Raw genomic sequence first — 16,086 nt, forward strand, 5'->3', positions numbered from 1 at the left:
ACTCCTCTAATTACCCAAGTAGTACCCATGCAGTCCAGCAAGCACACTGTTACTCCTCGTACACTCCTCAAATCACCCAGCCAGTATCATGTACTAATCCAATCACTCCGCCAATACCCAAGCACTTATAAATTCGCAATGCACTCTCCTTGCTGTACTCTAATCATCCAGTCAGCACCCATGTACTTATGCAATGACACATGCACTGCTACAATCCCCTGAGCACTACTGATGCAGTCCAGCCATCTCCATGTCACTACCCATGCACTCCTCCAATCACCCGGCCAGTTCCATGTACTTATCCAATCACTTCGCCAAAACACAAGCACTTATAAATTCACCATGCACTCTCTTTGCAGTACTCTAATCATCCAGTCACTATCCATGTACTCATGCAATGACACAGGCACTGACACATCCACTGCTACAATCCCCTGAGCACTACCCATGAGGTCCAACCATCTCCCTATCACTGAGTATGCACTACTCCAATCACCCAGTCAGCCCCATGTACTTATCCAATCACTCTGCAGCACTGATGAATTCACCATGCTCTCTCCTTGTAGTACTCTCATCATCCAGTCAGTATCCATGTACTTATCCAATCACTCCGCCAAAACCCAAGCACTTATAAATTCACCATACTCTCTTTTTGCAGCACTCTAATCATCCTGTTACTACCCAGGCACTCATGCAAGGACCCAGGCACTAACTCATGCACTTCTACAATCCCCTGAGCACTACCCATGCAGTCCAGCTATCGCCCTGTCATTACCTATGCACTCCTTCAATCACCCAGCCAGCACCATGTACTTATACAATGGCCCAGGCAGTAACACATGCACTGCTACAATCCCCTGAGAACATCCCATGCAGACCTCTAACCATCTACACACTACTGATTCACTCCTCTAATTACCCAGGTAGTACCCATGCACTCCAGAAATCCCTCTGTCACTACCCATGCACTCCTCCAATCACCCATCCAGCATCATGTACTTATCCAATCACTCTGCCAACACCCAAGCAGTTATAAAATCACCATGCACTGTCCCTGCAGCACTCTAATCATCCAGTCACTACCCATATAATCATGCAATAACCCAGACACTAACACATGCACTGCTACAATCCCCTGAGCAAAACTCATGCAATCCAGCTATCTCCTTGTCACTCCCTGTGCACTCTTCCAATCACCCTGCCACCACCGTATAGTTATCTTGTACAAAACCAGAAAATGTAGCCGTTATAGTTAGTTCAGCTAACTAACTAATAACTCGTGCCCCTGCAATGCACTGCTGATGATCTCACATATTACATCATTCATGACATGGTCAGTGACATCACTTATGACATCAATGAAACCATAGAAAGTCAACAGTTATACTTATCTCAGATTACTATAACTCGTGCCCTAAGGTAACTATAACTTGCACCCTTGCCATGCACTGCTACTTACCCCACATTATTACATCAATAATAACATCTTTTTTAACATAATTCAGTATATAACTGCAACATTTCCACTAAAATCAATGATGACAAAACTGTGCATGGCGCACCACCCCTGGACTTGGCCATATTTTGAAAGGGTAGGAGGGCCGTGCTGCTCCCTTCCCAGGCGGTTTTCAGCTCGTGGAACCCCCACCTCCATGGGGCAGGCCCTAGAACAACAAAGATGGGAACTGCATGGACCTCCTCCTGGAGCCATTTATGGCCCTGGGACCACCACCCCCTAGGGCAATCTCCCTGTGTCACGAGGTGCCCACACTCAGGACATAGATATTTGGTGTTGCTTGGCAGAAGGCTTGACAGCTCCCACCAAGCAAAAGCCACCTGTAAGGAAAACTGCTCCTGCCAGCTGAGAGTGGACCTATTATTGTTTTCCTACCCACTGTCAAGCAAGCAGGAAAACAGATGAAAGAATTGCTCCTGCACGAAGGGAGGAGCATTTTTGCTGCTTCTTGCTTGCAGGAGCAATGCCTCCTCCCGCTGGAGGCGGGGAGCCGGCAGGGTCAGCGGGGGCATTGGGGCTGACCTGCGGGCCCATTTTGTACAAATCAGTGGACTTTTGTTGGATAAACGGACAGGTGAGGTTCTGTCCTGCCCCTGGTCTTCACAGAAATGAAACCTGAATGGGAGGCCCATGCAAATATAAATATAGCAGGTGGATCAGTTGAAGCTCCACTTCTGTAAAGGCCAAATGATCCTGTCTTCTTAGGCTTGGAGAAGGCATAGCAAAGCAAGTGTGTTTTCTCAGCAATTTCTCATTGAAAAATAATCTGAAATCCTTGGAGGCAGTGAATGCATCATTAATCTATCAGAGCGCAATCTGTAGTGACTATGAAGAGTGGATCTATTCTTGTCCTCTCCTGGTGAGAGCAGAGTCCATGGTTCTCTCTTTAAATTACTATGACTATCTAAATGTACAAAATCGCATATACGTACCCCAATATGGGCTCAGGTAGCAATCTACCCTTTCACCTATATTCTCCCCTACCATTACACTACATAATGGTTCTTGGTACTGACCTTTTACCTAGTTACAGTACTTCTTACAAGACGTGGGGATTTCCCTGAAAACTAGCCTCATTCAATATGCATAAGGATTCTTGGAAACTTAGCAGGACTTCCATCTCCTGCATAATAACTATGTATAAGGTCATCCCTTCTGTCATCCTAAGTCTGAGATGACAGAGCAAGGTAGATCCCCTGAGAGTACCATTTTGGGTATATAAACACAATATCTTTGCTGAAGCAGGTAGAGGAGAAAAAGGACTTCCATTTCCATGCTGATACACTGACGCAAGACGCTGAGGTTCCTGCATGCCAACACTCCAGCTCGGGTGTCCATCTCAAGACCAAGACAGGGTCCCACAGTCTCTCACTTCAGGTAATGGGGTTGACTTTATCCTGGAAGGATTCTTGGCTTTACACCTACATGCATGCTAGGTACACTTGGGTACATCTACTTAGGGTTGCATTGTAGGAGTATGCATTTTATTGTCATCTACTTTTATGCCTGCCTGTATTCATCGTTTTAGCATTAAAGCAGAAATCTACCATCCTTTTACTCTGTTGGTGCTTATAATCATTTATATCTGTTTCTGTCTTATGGTTATTTCAGCACACCTATTTTACACTAGAATGATGCTGGTTCAGTAAATGCTTATTGAAAAACGTCTCCACTGTTTATTCTGTGTATCTCTCTGAGACAAAGTGAGCCCAAGTGATTGAGCGAAAATTATCGCACTGTTTCCACAATCTCTGATGGGACAGAGTTGTCATGATGGATAGTTGCCAAGAACTATTCTCTCCTTGGTAAGAGGGGTTTCTAGTGGCACTGTGAGCTAGCTGGTATACAGATAAACATACCTGTCTGGAATCAGTCCGGACACCAATCCCACAGTCTATGTTGTCTAAACGCACAGATCATATATAGGTTTATAGGAACTACACAACAGCCTCACCTGTTTGGCCCTGCCCCGTCCACCTTCCTAATATGTAAGGGTCTACCTGCCTCTTTCCAGTATGATGGGCAGCTTCCCAAAAAGTCACCCAGCACGTTTCATGACGATTTTGGTGATGCTTTCTTGATGTGATGAGCAAGAGTACATCTCCGCCAAACAAAGAAGCACTTACTTTACGTAGTTAAGAGGAAGTACCGTTGTTTGGTGGAGACTCACCTACCTGTTTTCTCGTCATGTTCGCTTTAGGATTATTCACGTTATCACCAATTTCTGGAAGAACACTCTTGAGCCACAATCGCATTGTTGGAATTAAACGCACAGAAGGTCAATGGAGACATTTCCTCCTGGTCCATTACACAGTTGTAGCATAGAATATGAACCAGACATTTATCCAACAAGATAGTACTTACTAATTAACCAGTAGAAAGTACTCCAGTTGGAGAGATATTTTGTGCAAAACTGTGGACTCTTGTTGGATAAATGGGCAGGTGATGTTATGTTCTGGCCCAGTCACTCACAAAGCTATTGACAAACCCACACAGACACTCAGACACCTACTGACAGACCCATACAGCTACTTACACACCCACTAACACACACACACACACATAACCACTCACACAGATTTCAGATTTCACATGCACAACACCATAGAAATTCAGCAGTTATAGTTGCATAAGCTAACTATGACATATGACAGTGACATCATTCATGACATGTAAATGTGGCGTATTTGTATAGCGCGAACAGTGACCCGGAGGCATCCCGGCGCTTGTACTCCTACCACAAGGCAACCCCTCCTGGCTTTTCCTTGTGGGGTGTCCACTCCTGGGCATCCCATGGTGAAACCAGGCATCCCTTGTGTATCAGGGGGCCTTTGTGGAGACTAAGCAAGCTATTGCCCAGAGTTGCAGCGTGGGACCCATGCTTAGAATCGGCACTGAGGCGAGAATATCCGGTCAGCGGAATTTAAGCCCGAAACCCGCCAAGGCGGGAATCGAACCCTGGTCCCTGGCCAGCGTTCTGCATCAAGGTCTGCCGCTCTAAGCATTGAGCCACACTTCTCCACACATCTCAAATGACATCACTGATGACATACTGTATGTCATCACTGATAACATTCAGCCTCTCACACCCCCACTTACAGACCCATACAACTACTTACACACCCACATAGCCACTCACATACCCATAAAAACACTCAAACATCCACTTACACACCCATTAAACCACTCACACACACACACACCGGCACAACCATGCACACACCCAAAACACCACTCACATTGCCATACAACTACTCAGCCACCCACTCACACACCCACACCTCTACTCAGGCAGCTACTCACATTCCCATACAACCTCTCAAACACACCTACTCGCACACCCATATAACCGCTCACAACCCCACAAAATCACTCACACACCCATCCGACTCATACAGCCACTTACAAACCCACAAAACCACTCACAAACCCATTCACAGACCCATACAGTCACTCACATACCCACTGACAGACCTCAGCAGCCAGTCACATACCCACTGACAGATCCATACAGCCACTCAATTTATATATTCCAAAATCCACACTCCTGATATGTCGACAGTACAGCACGTACGAACCGCAACGTGTTCGAGTTTTCGCAAGCAGTGCTTTCATACATGGCAAAATTAAAATTAATCTGTATCATAAAATCCGAAGACCAGTGTCCAGCCTGAAGCGTTTCAACTGCGTTTCCGTGGTCTTGCTCACATATATAGAAATATATATATATTTTTTTATGTGTGTGTGTATATATTCACTGAAAAAACAGAAGTTAAAGGGTCATTATAGTTAGGTTGTGAATTTAGTCGCACAAAACCATAGAAATTCATCAGTTATAGTTTCTTCAGATGAGTCTAACTATAACTACAACTATAACTGGTGAATTTCTATGGCTTTGTGCAACTAAACGCAAAACCTAACTATAATGCCCCAGTAACCTTTGTTTTGTTCAGAATATAGTTCTAAAGCAGGCACGGCAGGCACTCCTTTGGGGCGACATACAGGGGCTCGTAAAACACGGCCAATACCTCATTGATAGTTAAATGGAAGTGCGCCATTACACACTCAACATCCCAGACTCTAAGTATGGGAGTCCCCCAATGAGTCCCTCAAGCCAGGTGAGTAATCTTCCAGCCTCATCCCTCTCATCAGATATTTCTTATAATCATGTCATATTCATTTTAAATCAGGTTAACTAACTTTTCCTTCTCTTCACATAGAAATCCTTGAAGTTTAGGGTTGTCTGGTTGTTTCTTCGCTATCTTGTTCAGTAATTCCCTCTGCTTATCCATGTTTTGGGTCTGTGTTGGTCTCACCCCCAATGTGGTTGAGACGCATTGTCCTCACATCACAGCTTTGACAGCCCTAAAGTGCCTGTCCCTCCATTCTTCTTAAATGTGATTCTGGGTCACTTCTGCAATGGTTTGTTTAATGCTCGGCCTTCTGAAGATTCAACTTTCATCTTCTAATTTGGGTTAGTACTTCTCATTATACTTCATCTCATCAACAATATGAGTTATGATCATAGTGACTTTTAGCTAGGTATTTGGTATGGTCTACCTCAGTATGTATTCATGGGGAATAGTAGAATGTGTACCATGTACAACATACATACTCAAACTGAATGAGTATTCCATCGTGTTGGGATGGTGCACGTCCATGCATCTGTTATATCCCACTGAGTCATCCCATGCCAGCAGCGCCTTCTCAGTCCTATTATTTGTCACTGACATGGGTAGTGGCAGATGGAACTTATCTAGATCCACACCAGTAATGCAATTGAAGTCTCCCCAATCATGGGCAAGTAATTTATCATGTTAGCTATGTGTTTTGCCATTTTCTCTAAGAATGCAAACTGTTCGACTTTTGGGGTGTATAGATTCACAAGACCTATGTCTCTACCAACCAGCCTCCCCCAATAATCATGTACCTCCCCTTGGTATCTTTGATCTCATTGGTTAGTTGGAATGACATTCCTGGCCTCTCCCAAATGATCGCCCACCCGTGTGTAGGTCATGTAATGTGTGCAATAGATCTGAACCCTCCAGAGCCTTTCTAGTGCACCTCTGGCGCCTTAGTCACATCCATCTGCTGTAGGAGTGCTTTCTGTGTAAGCCATGTTTTACGTAGACTTGCACATTTTATATTTTTACAATTGTCTTAAGATCTCTCTTTCCAGGTGTGTATCCTCACCCTGCTCTGATCATCGCATAGGCTACTCAAACTGCATTCTCATTATTACCTCCCACACCTCTCCTTCCCCAGCCCCCATTGGACCCTTTTACTGTTTTAGCATCCCTACATGTGATCACACTGACAATATAAAACCAAATCTGAAAACTTTATACCAAACACCCCTCCCTGGATTGGCAGCAAACCCTCCTTGTCCAAACTTGAAATAGTTAACATTCTGTTCACCTGACACCTGTACCCAGCTCTAGTTTCCTGTCCAGCAGTACAATTGGGGTGGTGATCAGCCTTAAACCAAACCATGCCCCTTGCTGCTCCGTGCAGCCCATCCGCTCATACTTAGCAGTTCCAGCCCGGTGTGTAATAGTTCACACTAGTCCGCTTCTAGCTTTTGAGATCTTTAGCATGTGCCGCCTCAAAGTGATCCTTCCATCATTAGAGTAAGTTGCTCATGGCCCTTAGGGTCATTTTAGGCATTTTTATACTATCCTCGGTTCCACTTGTTCGCTCTGAGTTAACCTGTCCTGCTGATGATTCTGTTTGAGATTTGACACAGTTGCCACTGCTTCTTTCTGTTCCAGTCTCACTTGTTGACTGGAAGGCCTGCCATGGTTGTGGCCCTTCTACCTCTATCATTTGCACCAATAGGATCTGAGTTTGGAGTTTGCATGAAATATGCCACCTTCTGAGTAATGTTTTTCAGCCCGTTGTTCGTCTTGCTGGCCATGAATATATCAGAAGCCTTTGAAACCCTTGCCTGGAACTATATGTTATATGTCCTTTGCCACCAATTCATACAATGGGGCAGGCTCCTGTATGTCTACCTAGAGTCTGGACTGGCCAAAGCATATTGTCTGCATAATCAATACCTCGAGGGACCGGTCAGGAGTGTTCATTATCACCTTTGCTTTTTGCACTTGCGCTTGAACCCCTGGCAATGAAACTCCACATCCAGGGTGAAAGTTCAATAGCTTTGTCATTACCATTTAACTGTTGGTGTGATTAACTAATAGTGCTCCTAGTATCAGCTACGTGGTGATTGCACTTATCTTGTTTTAAAAACCCAATAAAGATTAATAAACAAAAAAAATTCAGCCTGTCTCCAAACTTTGTGTATGTCTGTGAAAAACGTTATCCGTCCATTAGCCATGACCTTGAGTTTAGCGAGAAAAGTAAGGTCTATTTGATTCCCATTTCGCAAGCAACATTTCCTGTTTGCTTCGAATAAGGATGCTCTCTGCTGCTGGACCGCAATCGTGTAGTCTGGGAATAGCTTTACAGTTCTGTACAGTGAAGTGTCTCTTTAGTCACTCGGGTTGGTAAATGTAAGCACAGTCATTACAATGCAGCAGCATGGCCATCAATAGCCTCCGAGGTGATCCAGGTGGGCGGGGATGTGATTGTAACCCTGCGTGGTGTCTCCAGTGTGCAGAATTGTGGTAATCCCTCAGGTCCCACTGTTTGTTGTATCTAAGTCTAAAGAGAGGTAACCATGTTGTTAACCTTCATTTTTTCTGGTAGGCCTACCACTCGGATTTTGTTCCTCCTGGCTCTCCCTCCAGAATCTTCTGCTCTGTACTCCAAGAACTAGACACGCTCAATGAAATAATTTACTTATTCCAGAAGTCCCTTTATGGACAGTTGCAACTCTGTTATGGCCATCTCATCCTTGTGAACCCATTCCCTATTTTTCTGTGATTATCTTTGAGTAGGTTCAAGTCCAAAGTGACTTGGTCAATCTTGCTTCCTACGGAGTCTCTAGTGGAGGCTATAGCCTAAAGTTTTACATCCTGATTATGCCCAGGTCCCATGGCTGCTGGCTAGGTTGGCCATTGAGGGCTCCCCAAGCGTGGCAGCCTCCATGCGTTGCTTTTGTGTTACACCTTCTATGATATTGGTTTGTCTCCCTAAGCTGCCTGTCTGAGGTGAAACCCTGTCTGTTAGCATATGGGGACACAGTTCAGTTGTTGAACCTTACTGCGATTTATGTGCCAGTTCTTTTCAGGGTATGCATAAGTGCGTTGTTTTTAGAACTGGTATTTTCTGGTTGGCTCAGGCAGTGCCCAAGCCAGGCAGAACCTGTAAGCTAAAACTGTGGTATAAAGGTTATTCAGCAATATTGACCCATATGAGGAGCAGACTTCCTATGTAGGGAAAACCCACATGGGGATTATTCACTACCTGGGCAGGAACACGTGTACCTGCCCTGCTTTTTCCCTACACTTACCCCATCCCTCAGGGCTTACACCCTAGGGACGTCCTAATAGTAGTGAATGTCCCACTCAGCATTGACTAATAGTTTAGAAATGCCAATCTGAGCAACTGCGCACACACAGGCCGGCAATGGCAAGCTAGAGACATGTTTGAAAGACTATTCTTGTGGGAGTTCTGCGGCCCACTAGTAACCAGTGCAGTACCTACCCTGGGTATGTATATACCTCTTTACATGGTACTCACAGGTACAGCACCTAAACCAATCAGGTAAGCACCACTTCTTAGCATGTGTAGGAAGGCAAAGCTCTTTCACACTACATTACAGTGGGAAAGTGCCCAGAGTCCTAAGGTCACGAAAAGAGAATTAGCAAAAATCAAGAGAAAAAAAGCAACATGTTTTAGGGAAATCCCCTAAGAAGGGCCATGTCCAACAGTTGTTCACTCCCCTCACCTCATACTCCTAAAATAAATGTTCTCTTTTAGATTGCTTGTGATCATATAAGTGCACCGCTCTCCTTAAAATGCAAATAACAAGCAGAGCTGGTAGTCGTTTTTTAACATTTGCTCCAGGCACTAAAAGTGCAACAGGCTATACTGCTATGCCCGTTAGCAGCCACTTATGATGCTCCGAAACACTGTGCAGCTGGCCTCTGAAAAAGCTTATAGCTTATCAAATGTTTGCAGTACCTGTGTTGCGCTACTTCAGTACATCATCATTGTAGTCCATTCTCTGCCTTTTGAGATGAGGAGAAGACTTCATTAGGCCTTATGGTGAGTTACTGTTTTGAAGTGATGAGGGGAGAATTAGAGAAACCGCTTTCTTATGGAGGCCCCTCGCAGCACACAGCTGGCGGAGCGGGTACACCTGCCCACTTTTATCTGGTGCAGGGTGAAGAGTGTAGGGATTTGATGGTTGTGCAAGCCACATCCTTTCAGCCAAGGCTCAGGCACTGTTCTCCCTTCCCCCTTCAGGAATCAAGGAAATGAAGTGTGCGGTACACCTCAAGGACACCCACAAGGGAACCTTGTTTATGCAAGGGCCGCAGAAGTGTTGACAGTGACGCAGCCTCAAGGTCTGTGTTACTTTTCAGGTGGATTTAGATCTCCTGCTGATTCGGTTCAACAAAATCACCTCTGCTGAGTGCACACTCACTTACAAACCCCCGCTGGCTCCTCAATGCAGCTTTGCCCCTGTTGGCACCAGATTATTACTTTGCGGCATCAGCATTGCTAGTGCGAGCCACTGCTCTCACTGCCAAATGGCCACCATGTTGGTGCCCGTATGGCACACTGCAATAATCCGCAGTTTTTTGCTACAGTTCTGTGTCCTCCTAAATATGTTGCCTAGTTCGGTGCGCTCACTGCACTTTCCCAGAGTTGCCTGGCCGGTCAGATGGCCAGCTGACATGCAGGATGTTAAGTGGGAGTGAGAAGCGGGCCTGGAGCCCAAGTGTTTCACTCCTCACGCCATGGTGCCAAAGCCACGTCTTTGACCATTAGTCTACATAATCCAACGTATGGTAGTAATTCAGAATTCAGTAGCTCACCTTAGCCTTCATTTTTCAAGAGGTTCTTATATTAGTTCCAATCTTAAATCTTTGCACTAGCTTCAGCAGGCAAAGCAGATTATGTTTATAGTGTTATGCTGTTCTCATAAAGCAGGCCACATTATTCAACTATTTTCCTACTCCACTGCTCTGTTCAGGTACATGCAACTTTCTGATAGTGCCTAAATTTAAGAAAAGCAGAGAAAGTGAGGAGGCTTTTTACATCTGGCTCTCATGGCAGTCAGAAAAAACGAATAGTATCATCTTCCCTCCTTGAGTTTTAGAGACACCTACCACCTGGATTCCCTTTGGGTCAGTAATTAGCTCTTTAGAAATATTCTTGCATTTATTCATTCATTCAAATGCCATGATATGGCCAGGAACAGCCAAAATATGGCTAGAAAAGCCTCATATGAACAAGCCTAGCCTTCTGATTCCTTTCAGGGCATGTCATTCCACTGCCAAAAATCGGTCTGCAATATGAGGGAAAAAGCACTTCCTATGCCTCACAAGACCTGTCTTCTGAGTCATGGGAGCTATAAAAAGTGTATTGTCGCCCACACGGAAAAATACTACCTTATATGTTATTTTCTTGCAAAATACGTTCATGTTACAAAGCTCCTAGCGGTCATGCCTTGTAGACATCAGGCGAATCGCTCATGTTATTTAGATCTTACTGACAGCCACAAGTAGGAGAAAGCCGCAATAGCTCTAGGTTAAAGGACATTAGCGCTATCTCTCTTATGTCACAGGACATACATGCTGGTGATCGCCCCCACCTAATCATTCTCAGTTTTCTTATGTGTTTTAGGGATGCATTAACCCACACCTCTGATCCAGCCACAATGTAAGTCTTTAGTACACGACAGAAAGTCCGCTTGCAGTTTAGGAGAGGCCTCCTGCTTGGATTGCTATGTTTTCCCCCCTTCTCAGTCCCCTTGCCTGTACACAGCAAACAGGCGCTGTTTGAAGGCATGGAAGGGACAAGAAATAAAAGCTCTCACCCCTTGTCCCTCCATTAGCCCACACACATAAATATCAAAATACAACGCCCACTTTTAAAATGTACTATGCCTTTTAAATAGCAATTAACAGGACAGAAATGCATCACAAAAAGACATCATCGGTAACACAACCACAGTGTTACACATTCATCGAAGAGCTTTGGAAGACTGCGTGCAGTATAATAAGTCAGTATCAACGCAGTACAATTAGCATAGCACTGCTTAAACTGAAATTTCAACATGGTGTCAAATACGTAAGCTGTAAATCGTATTTTTAAAACGAAGACTATATAGTGAAAACCACGTATTTATATATCAAAATTGTAGCGTGTGGGTGTAGTGTCAAATGTCTTAGATAAACACCATGACAGGCCTTGGGGAGACGAGATTTATAAAGTGGGATGTCATTTAGCCAGTCAGCTGGTTTTGATTTTAAGCCAACAGTGAAACTTCATTTGAAAAGAGTGAAACCTAAGCGTATACTCTACCATCTCCCCGAGCTTGTCCGGTCGATATAAACAAACAGAGAAATAGGCATCTAGTGGCACCTTCTTCTTTTGTCCTGCACGTCTACATTCAAGCAACAAGACGCCATGCTCTTCTAACCCCTTTGCAAACAGCAAAATATGAACAAGAGAAAGAACAAAATGGTACCTTTTGGAAATTCAAGATGCAGTCGCTGAAGTAAATTTCAAATGTTTACAAATGTTGTGGAGGTTGTGAAATTTTTCTGCACTCTTCACATTTCTTAAACTACGTCACAATCATAGGTTTTCGTGTATGTTATTTACTCTGTAAAGAGTAAACTTGGGTTGCGAAGGGAGCCTCATGATGCTAACTTAAAGAGATTCCTGATGATGTAGCAGAGATGGAAAAGCTGCTGAAGGCCAAGCCATGTTGTAGAAAGGTTGCCGAAGGTAATGTGCTCTTCTGTGAGCCGGGTGAAGGCAGACAGGTTACTCAACATGTGAGTCTATCGACAGAGAACATTTCACTTCCCATCCCCATGTGGGATTTATTCAAATGTGGGGTTGCCATTAACTTTGCATCTGAGGCAATGAAATACAGTTTCTTGGTTATTGGGGAGGCGACTTTAGCAGTTTTAAGTCATGGAGTGCTTGAGCTCTATTTCTATTTCTATATATCTTATGATAATGTTGGAAACGAAGCAGTGGTTGCCATGGGCAACAGCAGCTACCTTAGAGGCTGGGGAAGAAGTGTGAAGTACAGTTCGCTAATGCGGCTGTCTGAGAGTCAAGTTTGCCTTCGGTAGTTTTCATTCATTGACCAGTTTCTAAATTCACGTCAGCGAACAGGATGGACTAACACTCACAGCCTGTGAACATAATAAGCCTGTCAGGAATATCAGGATGCAACAGAAACCAAGGGCTTGAGTCAGCAGATGCCTTCCATGAGTTTAAACCGTTTTAAGTTCCAAAGAGGTAAGGCGTGGAGACTGAGCAAATCAGGAACATGGAAACTAGCATAGGAGTTATTGCTGTGATACGTCTACGTTAGGGACGGGCTTCTAGGCCAGCTAGGCACAGCTAACTCATAAACATCCCACAAGCAGTTAATAGCTGCCTACCAACGTCCCTTGTTATTTCAGATTTCCTCTGCACTGTCAGTTTGTTACCCAGCCTCAGGTACACCACGCTTTACTGTTTTGCTTCTTCCCCAACCCATATTCCCTTGCTCTATGCCTTCCTTCTCAAATTCGTACTTTTGCCTTAAACCCTGCGTGTTGTTCTCACACGTCATCATACATGCCAGCATTTTAGACCAGTAAAGTGGGAGTTTAAAAAAAATTGGTTGAAGGTAATTTCCTCATTGACTTCTATTAAAGCAGAGGCAATTTTAGACAGGAAACAGCTAAAATATAGCCATTTTTGGCTTCAGAAGCCAGGAGTGTCCCGGCTGAATTGGGTCTACTTTGAAAGGAAATGCCTCTTTTTGCATGTTCACCTCCACTTTTTGAACTGATGCTGCTGGTTTTTCGACTCTGAGAGTGCACTGAGGCATGCAAACCAGATCTCAGTGCCTGTGTTCTTACCCATTAACAAGTGTTTGTTGAATTGGCTATTACAAATTGGCAAGTACTGACTTACTTATAAGTCCCTAGTATATGGTAACCAGCAGTACCTGGGGCATATAAAGCATATAAAGCATAATCCAGGCCTGCAGCACAGATTGTGTCACCCTGAGTGTGTCAAAATTACAAAATGTTTCCCAGTCTGCCACTGCCGACTGGAAGGGCAGTGTCACATTGTTAGTTCAAGTTTGCCAATAAAATCAATGACAAAGCTATCCCTTCCCTTAACATTATATGTAAGTCTCCCCTAAGCAAAGCCTATAGGGCCCTATGGCAAGGAGCTGTAAATTGTTAAGTAGAACATAACAACTTATATGTTAAAGCCCTCAAAATTAATGTTTTGCTGGGAAAAAGTTAGTAGTCTGATTGGCTAACAAGAGGGTTAACAGCTGCCATCCCAGCCTGGCTAGATTCTGAATGGGACTACATAACTGGGAACTGCAAGGTATGGCATTAAAGCCGACCTGGTGCCCAAGTCCAATTTAATGTAACTTTTAAAGTTAAGCAACTTTTAGAAAGTTGCAACACTGTACCCTAGTGGCCCAGTAGCCTTTTCAGGGGCTGGGACCCACATGTAGCTTTAAGCTTGTCTGGGGAGTTGTGTTTACAACTCCCAGGCATAGGATCAAATACTGCTTGCTGCTGGGAGAAGTATCACCTCCCCTATGCAGGTAGCCACTCCGGGTGTTAGCCAAAAAGGTGAGCTTCAAAGGGCAATCCACCTTTGGTGGCCAAATGGTGATAACAATCTCAAGTGGCTGCTCATTGTACAGGCAGATAAGCTGTAGACAGGAACAGAGAGTGAAAACTAGTGCCAAATTATTTTGTAGCTCCCAGGTTGCCCCACTACTAGGGTGGACTACCGAGCTCATTACATACAACGGTGGGTCCTGACATCTTGAGAGTGGCCAGAATGGTGCACTCTCGGATTGCCATATAACAAACATCACCAGAAAGTTATCATCCAAAAGGAAAGGACCTGGTAACCCATTGGCTAGTACTGTGTGGTCCCCTCAGGGCACTTTAGCAGAATAAATAGGGCACCCGGGACCCTCAAATCATGCTGGATTTGGAAAGAGGACTGAAGAAGCACTGCCCTGCTGCCCTTGAAATTGCACAAAGAGAGGCACCACCTGCTGGACTGCACCTGAGCTAGAAAAGTTTGGACTATGCCTGTGGCTCCTAGCTCCGGGAAAAGTTGATCCCTGAACCAAAGCAGTGACTCAAAGGATCAGTTTGCTGATCTCCTTGAACCAGCTCCACTGACAAAAGAGCTGAAGTAGCCAAATCGGCAAAGTGCTAGCCACTGGAGAAGATTTTCTGCTAATTGCTTTTGGGAACCTAAAGGGACCAATCGTTGACAGCCAAAAGTTGCACCCAACGTCGCTGGACCTGGGAGTGTCATCAAAGTCTGCATTGGTCATCCCCGCTATTGGATTTTGCACCACCCGTTGTACCCTGAGTTAGAAGTCCAGGTTCTGCCGACCTTCGACCCCCAGAAAGAGGCCTTTGTTGGGCCCTGACCTCTGTGGCCAAATTTGCTCCACATCACCTGTGGACCAAGGAACCACCACAACGGCAACCTTGTTGACCGCATCACAACTGGAGCATCCCTAAGCATCTTTACATCCTGCATTCCCAGCATCCGGACCACTCCATTTTCTATGACAGTTGTACTGCAAAGGCTGGAAATGGACTGAAAATGCTTTCAGTAGCCAGCTAACTGTCCATATCTACCCCACCGGCCATCCAGACCTCCATCCTCTTAGATTTGTTCACCCAAGCTATGCCGGAGTAGTAGTACTTACTTTTATAAACTTTTAAAAAGTTTGGAAACTTTTTGTTGACAAATGGTTTTTGCAGTTGAAACGAAATGCGATAAAACCTTGAAAATGTATAACTCTGAAACCTTCTGGTCAATTTTGCTCATCTTGCACTCTAAAAAATCCATATAAATACTCTTTATTTGTATAATGAATGAGGCCCCATGGTAATGTAACAGTAGCCTCTATAGGATGAAATAAGTGCAGTACATAGTCAATATAGACCGACATTATGCTATAATCATAGAAAACAGAACATCGCTAAATAGCAAATTATAGTATATTATATTGTTATAAAGTGCACTGGGGGTATACTTACCTCGATCAATAAGTTTCAGCACAAAAAAGGCTATTATATTTGATTTTCATGCCTTTCCAATATAAAAGAGTGCATCCCTCACAGACTTTGTATAATAAACATATATGATTTGATCAGTGCAAAAACATGTACATCTATTGAAACTGAATCAGCGCCTGTGGGAAGTGGAGTAGAGGTGCAGAAAAATTGCACCACAGCGCCTCCAATCGCTTTGTTATATCACCACAAACTACGAGACTAACACGAGCCAAATTTCTGGACCGAGTGATAAGGAAGGAGGCATGTGAATAATTCAGGAATATATTATCATAGAATTGACTGTAGAAGTTAAAATTAACAAAGCGGTAAACAAACACAATTATGCACTGTAGTAACTGGTTA

At 44.2% G+C, this 16,086-nt stretch overlaps 1 protein-coding gene across 1 annotated transcript in view; it reads right to left on the reverse strand.

The window, feature by feature from the left end:
- ADAMTSL3 (ADAMTS like 3) overlaps positions 1 to 16,086 on the reverse strand; it is a 2,358,716-nt gene that overhangs the window by 619,385 nt on the left and 1,723,245 nt on the right. The window lies entirely within an intron of this gene.

This window comes from Lissotriton vulgaris, chromosome 2_1, assembly GCF_964263255.1.
Source record: "Lissotriton vulgaris chromosome 2_1, aLisVul1.2, whole genome shotgun sequence".
Taxonomy (NCBI): Eukaryota; Metazoa; Chordata; class Amphibia; order Caudata; family Salamandridae; genus Lissotriton; species Lissotriton vulgaris.